This window comes from Coffea arabica, chromosome 10e (genome assembly GCF_036785885.1).
Source record: "Coffea arabica cultivar ET-39 chromosome 10e, Coffea Arabica ET-39 HiFi, whole genome shotgun sequence".
Lineage (NCBI taxonomy): Eukaryota > Viridiplantae > Streptophyta > Magnoliopsida > Gentianales > Rubiaceae > Coffea > Coffea arabica.
Window position 1 is genome coordinate 7,442,992 of NC_092328.1, and position 7,931 is coordinate 7,450,922.

General features: G+C 32.7%; 1 long non-coding RNA gene across 1 annotated transcript; it reads right to left on the reverse strand.

Moving 5' to 3' along the window:
* Window positions 1–6,569: 6,569 nt before the first annotated feature.
* LOC140015507 (uncharacterized) lies at window positions 6,570–7,447 on the reverse strand. The gene is made up of 2 exons (XR_011822148.1): window positions 7,150–7,447; window positions 6,570–7,071 (listed from the first exon to the last, which is right to left on the reverse strand). It is a non-coding gene; the product is annotated as an uncharacterized lncRNA (long non-coding RNA).
* Window positions 7,448–7,931: the final 484 nt, after the last annotated feature.

Genomic DNA, 7,931 nt, shown 5'->3' on the forward strand with positions numbered 1-7,931 from the left:
TTGCTAAAAAATTGTCGTTATTATCTCTTAACACGCTTTTGTCGGCCATGGAGGTGATTGGTTAATTGGGTTATGGACAATGACCTGTAACCGCTTTTTTTGGGTACAAGTGACCCATAACTTGGGCTAATAGGAAAAGACAAAGAAAAAGGTCAAATGTTTTTTTTACTTCAATATAAGTTACTGAACTCTTAAATCGGTATACTAGTGGCCATTCCATCAAATGTTTTTATTAATGCTAGCGGAATGAGCTTCATGTGCATTTCACATACCAAAAATAAGAACAATTTCATAAGATCAATTTTTTAGATTTTTTCCATCTAGAGTTTTAGATTTTTTAAATAACAAAAATAAAAATGAGAATCGTCAATAGTTGCTTTAACATATTCTAATTTATAAGTGTTGACAACAAATCTAAATGATGTGCTCAAGTTCTTGTGAATTATATGCAAGAACTCTGAAATTATATGAAAATAGTAGATCTAATAACAAATTTTGAATGAAAGCTTACTAATATATTATTTTGGTGAGTTGAGTGGCCAACTTGAACGAAAGATCACTAAGAATATATTGTTTGTATAGTTTAATGAGTATATAAGATTTTTGTCTCATCTATTTGGACGAATTTACCTATAGTTTTTGGTGTGTGCATTGCATATGCAATTCATTCCTGTAGGTTTAACACCGAATTTGGACAGAATGGCCACTAATATACACATTTGTGAGTTGAGTGGCCATTTTGAATCAGAAAATAACTGAGCGATTAAAAGTGTACTATCAGATCAATTTAGTGGCCGCTAACATTTTTTGTCTTTGAATCAAGAAGTTCAATAGACATATTTATCGTTAGGTTTTGCCACGTGATTTACATGTGCTAGGTTTATTTTATAGATTAAAAGCAATATATGATGAAATGACCTAAGATATATCAATTAGTTAGCTAAGTGGTTGAATTGGGATAAAAAATAATTTGATGGTAAAAAATACATGTAGAAAATAGTTCAACTATGGCTGAAATTTTTTGTCTGGTGTAGAGGATAAATCTTCCTATTGGAGGCCAATTGTGTATTTGTCACCTCGGCACCATCTTGGAGTTAAGACCCTGTTGGTACTTTGGAGGGCCTCCCCAAGATTCGAATCCTGGTCCCTTGATAAGGGGTCTTAAAGTTGGATCCTAGTACCACTACACCTGGTAAATATAATGGGTGGTACATTATGCTAATAGGTATGGTTGTCATTTTCAGAATCAAGTTCCCTTAATCTTTTAACTACTAAAGACCATTTTTTGCTTTGGCGTTGGCTATTGAGGGGAACGTGACGGGAAATATACCGATAAAGGGAATAGTTAAGACAGCCAAAGGAATGATACTACAGGACATGGGACGGTAGTGGGCAACACTGCTGGAAAACGTTAAGGTCCTCCTGGATATAATTTCGTGACGCTGATATATGAAACTGCGGGCTACTGCACTTGCCACTCAGTGCAGTTGGGATGGTATGGAATCCGTGCCTGCGGATGGAATAGGGCCTGCCTTGAATTTGACATCATAACATCTTAGAAAAGACTCTACGTAAAATTTCCCCATAAAGATCCAATACCCTCTTCAAAAAACCAATTTTTGTTTACCATGCATACCAATTTCCCCCCTCCCCACTTCCGGGAAAAAAGCACACAAGATGAATCTTGAATCTTGTACATACAATTTTTTTCATTAAGATTGATTAATTGCCAATTGTCATTTATTTATTAACAACTCGAATCCGAGGACCATTTGGTCGCAAGTAGGCATGTTAATAGGTAGGGTCTAGTTTGGATCCTTTTGATCCAGATCCAGACCCATTTAATTTAGTTAGATCTAAACCCAAATCCAAACCCTTTTGAGTCTAAAAGAGTAAGTCCATACTCAGACCCTTATGGATTTGGGTATCCAATGGGTATTTTCTAAACATACTAAAATAAAATTATATTTAAAATATATAGAGTTCATAAATAATATAAATACCATCCAATTTTTGTCTTCAAATAATAAAATTAACATTCGACAATTTGAATGCAATACTGTGAACTCAAAGAAAGAATTATTATTGACTACTTCTATATATTTTCAAAGATTTAATTGCATCCATATCCAATATTTCATTTGTTTGCCTTTATCTTTTTTCCTTTTCTTAAAAAAGTTTGTACAAATTACAATGACAACTAGGATTAGTTTTTAAAAAAGAAAACAACCGTAACATATATAAATATTTTATCTTATTAAAAAAATGTAATTTTGTACCTCTTTTTCTTATTTAAACATCAGTGTTGGTAGATGTCTCGCAATCCAGTACTAAAATAGTGAATGAAATAAAAGTCATTTAATTAAGGACAGATGACAAATAAATAATAGAATAAGAAGATTTACAAACACTTATTCATTTTTTCTTTGATACAATCCAATCATCAGTAGTCACTAATATTTCAACCATATCTAGAAGCAATTTGGCACGAGTCTCATCAATCACCCAATCACCAATACTAAATGCTGATTCTGATGCCATCAAATCTTACTGTATTCGAGCCAATAGCTATAAAATATTAGATTATTTTATAAATTTACTAATATATATTATTTAATTAAATATATATGGGTCTGGGTAAAGTCTGGTATGGGTCTGTATTTAAATATGAATTCTAAAAAACCAAACCCTACCTAAACTCATGACTCTCTCATAGGGTTTGGGTCTGGATAGGTTTGAATTTGAGAAATTAAATCCAAACCCTACCTAAATATAATGGGTTTGGATTGAATTTGGTAAGACCCGATCCATTGATGTGCCTAGTCGCAGGTGAAGGTCTTACCAAATAAGTTACATTTCATTGTCAAAGGATTTGGTTATAAGTCTAGAAAAATGTTATGGTGTCGGCAAAGTTCAATGCTTGTGGAAAAGGGCACATGGAGGCTTGGGCCATGATAGAGGAAGAAAGTATGTAGTTAGCATCCAAAGTGCATCAAGGAATTTTCAAACAATGAAACACTAGACTAGATCCAAATTCCATTCCACAGTCTAATTAATTAATAACTTTAGCTGCTACCAAACTGACATGTGGTTTAACATGGGAATGACTACTTTGAGTAATTATAATCTTAGGAAAGAACAATGAATTTGCAACCTGGTCTCTTTCATTGATTTTCTTACCTTTCTAGATTAGTTTCATGGATGCATCCTCCCTCTAATGAAGCTTCCCCAGGAGGATAACTACTCATGGGAGCTCAAAAAATGTTACCATGCGGGGGAGAGATGAGAACTGCGAAGGCTTACCCACCAAATCTAATAAACTGTGATTGGTCATTAGTGAGTTCTTAGTTCCCGTCAAATGCTGCAAGACTTCAACTAGAATGACTTTCTGTTTCTAGTCAAGAGTGTGAACTCATTAAGGTACGATATTTTGCTCCGTGATCCCTGCATCAATTGAACTTGCTGACTGTCAATACTAGATTTAAAAAAAATGGTCTAACAATGAGTTTGACATTCACACTCTGCTCATAAAAAACTTTTTTTTTTTTTTTTATGAGTAGAAAATTTTGAATTCAGAGTCTCTTATTTGTAATTTCTCTCGTCTTATCGTCCAATTTAACTCTCTTTCTGCACATTAAAAAAGATGAAACTGAGGTAAAAGGTAGTTAATGATGTAATTTAAATGTCAACATGCAGGTGCAACAAAGGTTCGAATAACTTTTATCTTCAACTCTGTGTTCTGTTTTTTTTTGGGGGGGGGGGGGGGGGGTGGGGTTGGGGTAGTGGGGGAACTACCACTAAATCAATGGAAATAGACCATTGTTCCTCTATCGAGTATATGTCCAAGTATAGTTCCTGCATCCAGTACATGTTGACGCTACTAGTGTTCCTATGGAACCATTTGCTGCTCAAGGATTGATAGTTTCTTGTTGCAAATGGATTCCTAGGGTTGCGTCTGGAATTGGCAACTTTTGTCAAAATACTACTAATTAGTTAGAAACTGTACGGAGCATATCCCCTCAATTTTGTAAGTCAGCTCATGATACATGAAATCAAGCAATGAAGCAATTATCTAAAAAAGAAAAAAGAAAAAAAACTCTTCTTTCTATATTTTAAAAGATTGAAAATAAAAAGAAGAAAAATCACACGTATTTGAAAGGAAGCAACGCAAATTTCTTCGTAATAAGAACGATCGTTTGTTGTACATGGGTCACATTCAAGAATTATATATAGGGGCATAGTTTTAGGCTATTTCATCTGAAAAAAGAGAAAAGTTTAGCCCAGACTTTATGCTTACCATGCAATGCATGATGTATTTTAGGGGTGCATTGTATACCGGAGAATAGCACTTGCAAATGGCTTATAGCAAGTTGCAAATTCGGGATCGAAAGGGATGCCATGTAGCATCCTTGTTATAGAGTAGAAAAAGCAGACTTCAGGTGCAGAGCACATGCCCACTTCGAATTTCAAGAACAATTGAGTGAAAATCATTCTTTCGCATAAAATCAATGGAAGGGGCCAAAGTAGGTATATGCGTACTTATGTATATTACTAAATAGGATTATTATCACTTTACTCCCTTAATGTTTGGTGTTACTCTTAATTTTTAATTACTTTACTCCCAATACTAACGGTCAAACTTAACGGAGTTTGTTAATTAAAGTAAAAAGGCATGTTTAACCCTTAAAAATTATTATTACTTTACCCCCATAAAATATAGTCTCATTATCAATTTACCCCTAGAATTATTTTTTAGGCAATTTATTCTACCATTAAACCAACTTAGCAAGTTAAAAAATTTTAGAAGAAAATACCCTCCTCTTTACATAATAAAAATAATAAAAAATTTAGAGTAACTTTTCTCCTTTTTAGTATCAAGAAAAAAAAAGTCAAAGTATTAATTTTTTTTCTTGGCAATCTTATTAATATTAAAAAAAATAGAAAGATGGAGAGGAGGAGGGGGAGGAGGAGAGCGAGAGCTCAATTCTTTTTTTAAAAATTACAAATAAGAAAGAATTAATTTATTTTATTATTTTAAAATTATTTCACTTTTTTGTTTACCACCAAATTTCAATTTTAATTTCGACAACCTTAAAGTAATACGATAATGTTAGACTTTTCTTATTTTCTTTTTTTTTGCAAAATCTAATTTTTTGTCTCCTTCTTTCCTATCTCTTTTTCTTTTCCTAGTATTAATAAATGTGAAAAAGGAAATTTGAGAAAATCCTTTTATTTTTATATTTTTCGATCTCTTAAAGTGAAAAAAAAGGAAGAATAACCATTCCGACTTTTTTATTTTTAATTATATATAAAAAGGGTAAATATATTTAAAATTTTTGGACTATACTAATTAGATTAATGATAAAGTAAAATGCCTAGAAAATAATGTAAGGAACTAAAGAGATTGTATCACTATAATCCAAACGAATAAAGTGATAATAACAATGTAGTAATGCTATAAAATAAAAGGGTATTTTTGTCTGAAATTTCTTAACATATTGAGTTGAATTACTTATGGGGTAAAGTGACTAAAAGATAATATTAGGGGATAAACTGATAATACTAATATAATTTAAGGGGGTAAAGTGATAATAACCCAACTAAATATAAGAGTAAACCTTAATCCTATCACTAAATACTAATTAGTTAACTTAACTATAACTATACTTGGAAGTACAATTTTAATGGAACTTGATACGTTGGAGTTTAGCTTAACAATTAAATTTGAAATTCTTGTTTATTTCAATGTTGTTTAAGAATTGAGATTATGAGTTAGGACTTAGGATTATGAGCATTCTTTTTTTTTTTTTTTTTTTGCATATCATGTTTGTTTGAGTTGATTGAACATTATTAGAAAAACATACAGGATATTATTTTGTCACAACAATTTTTTAGAGAAAATTAAAATATTTTAACTCACTAATGATATTTCGCGTTTCGGATATTACCGAATTAACGGTTCTCCGAATCAATTTATCAAACTAAGGTTTGGACGGTAATTAGATATTAGTCTTGAAAAAATCAAATTTCAAATTATCAAGTTTTTTTTTTATCGAATTCCCAATTATCAATGTGCAATGGCAAGAATAGCAATGTGCAAAAAATATTAGCAAGCAACTTGTGAAACTGTTGGGAAGCCACGTGGCAAGCAAGGATGCAAATCACTAAAGCTCGCTTCCTTCTTGTATACATGGTAGAAACGATGCTTACAAATCTCTGAAACAGGGATTCTAATAGTCTGTCAAAAGAAAGGAACAACAACCGTTTGAAAGTTTGAGCACCATTTAATTGTTTCCAAAAAATATAAGTTAGATTAATATTAGATAGAATGCTAGCATAATATTTACAGATATCATAGCATGAAACAAGCAAAGATTCCTCAGCCGTTCAATTCTAGGCACTGATGCTCTGACAGCATGTGGTCTAGGCACCAGCACAGCCTGTTTTATGTATGTGTGTGTATATATGTGTGTGTGAATATATATATATATATATATATATATTTTTTTTTTTGCATTATGAAATTCATAAATAGAGTACTTAATGGTTGGATTATCAACAAACTTCCCTATTAGAATCTATTGAGATGGGCATTTGTATTGTTTAAGAAATGACAGTTTCTCAGCATCAAATTATCAATCTCTAGCGAGAAGTACTGCTGCTACTATCTACATCTATATGAAGCTTTGGAGATTGAGAAACGTCCTCGATGGAGGCCAAATTGGAGCACTCTATAGACTCTGGAATACGGAGCCACAAAAAGAATTTCAGTGCTGTGTATTAATTAATTGAAATTGGACTTGAATTCTGCGTCTAGCCAGTAGTTGTCCCGTGTCCGAGTCACTGATTTTGTAGCCAGGCCTGTCTATTGCAATGGTTGCTGTATCTGAGACTTCTTTCTCAGGGCCATCCATGTATGTACCTGCATTAGAAAAGAAACTTGTTTCGATTTTTCAGATCAATTAAAATTCATTTTTCTGAACAGGAAGCTTGCCTTGAATCACGGTTTATTTCGTACTTCTTTCCCTGCTCGGTCGGTAAACCTACCTAGCTATTCTTTTCTGCATTCGACTGGTTAAATAAGGGCTTCAATTAGCATGTAAGATGTTAACTTTTGCGGGCAAAGTAAGTAGATGAAGCTTTGCAAACCTTAATTTGACGTATATAGGAAACTTTGTACGGCTCAAGAGTTCAAATGCTTGATAAGCATGCGGCACAAACAACAACAAGTATTTCCATACTTTGTAGTTTGCGGTGCGTAGAATTGTTTGATTACACGAGAACTTGTCGGCTGGAAGTTGTGCGGTTTTCTTGAAGTGCATGCTATGCTTGGACGAACGAGGCTACTACTTTCAAGTTAACGTCTTGCCATCTTTGGAAATTTGTAGGCTAAGTTTCCATCTGAAATTTGTACTTCTGGTCTGCCTTCTGCTTTATTGCAACTAAACCTAAAGTTATAAGCTGTTCTTGGAACAGCTACAACTAGTACTAATATTTATGTGCAAATTCTGGCAAGACCTTGGAAGCTAAGGCAAGAACGTTGGACTTGGCTCCACGTTTCATTTCTAGACTAGCTGATTTGCTCGTCATCAAACAGGGTGCTCGAATTTGGTGGATGCTTGCCTGATAGTAAATACTTGCAACTAATTTAATTCAACCACTTTTGTTTGTTTAATACGTTCAATCATTCTACGTGACTACGACAGAAAAACAATTTGGAACAAGTTTTGTGTATAAACTACGATAAAATTTTGATTGCAATTAAACTCATTTTCTATACTTATATTGTCCGCCACGAATTAGATCGATAACATGTCGTACAAGATAGTTTACGATTACTTGTTGTTGAATAAAATGAGCGAAAACAAAATAAATTAAAAAGAAAAAGAAAAAGAGTTAGTTATACATGTAAAAGAAAAAAAAAAAAAAGA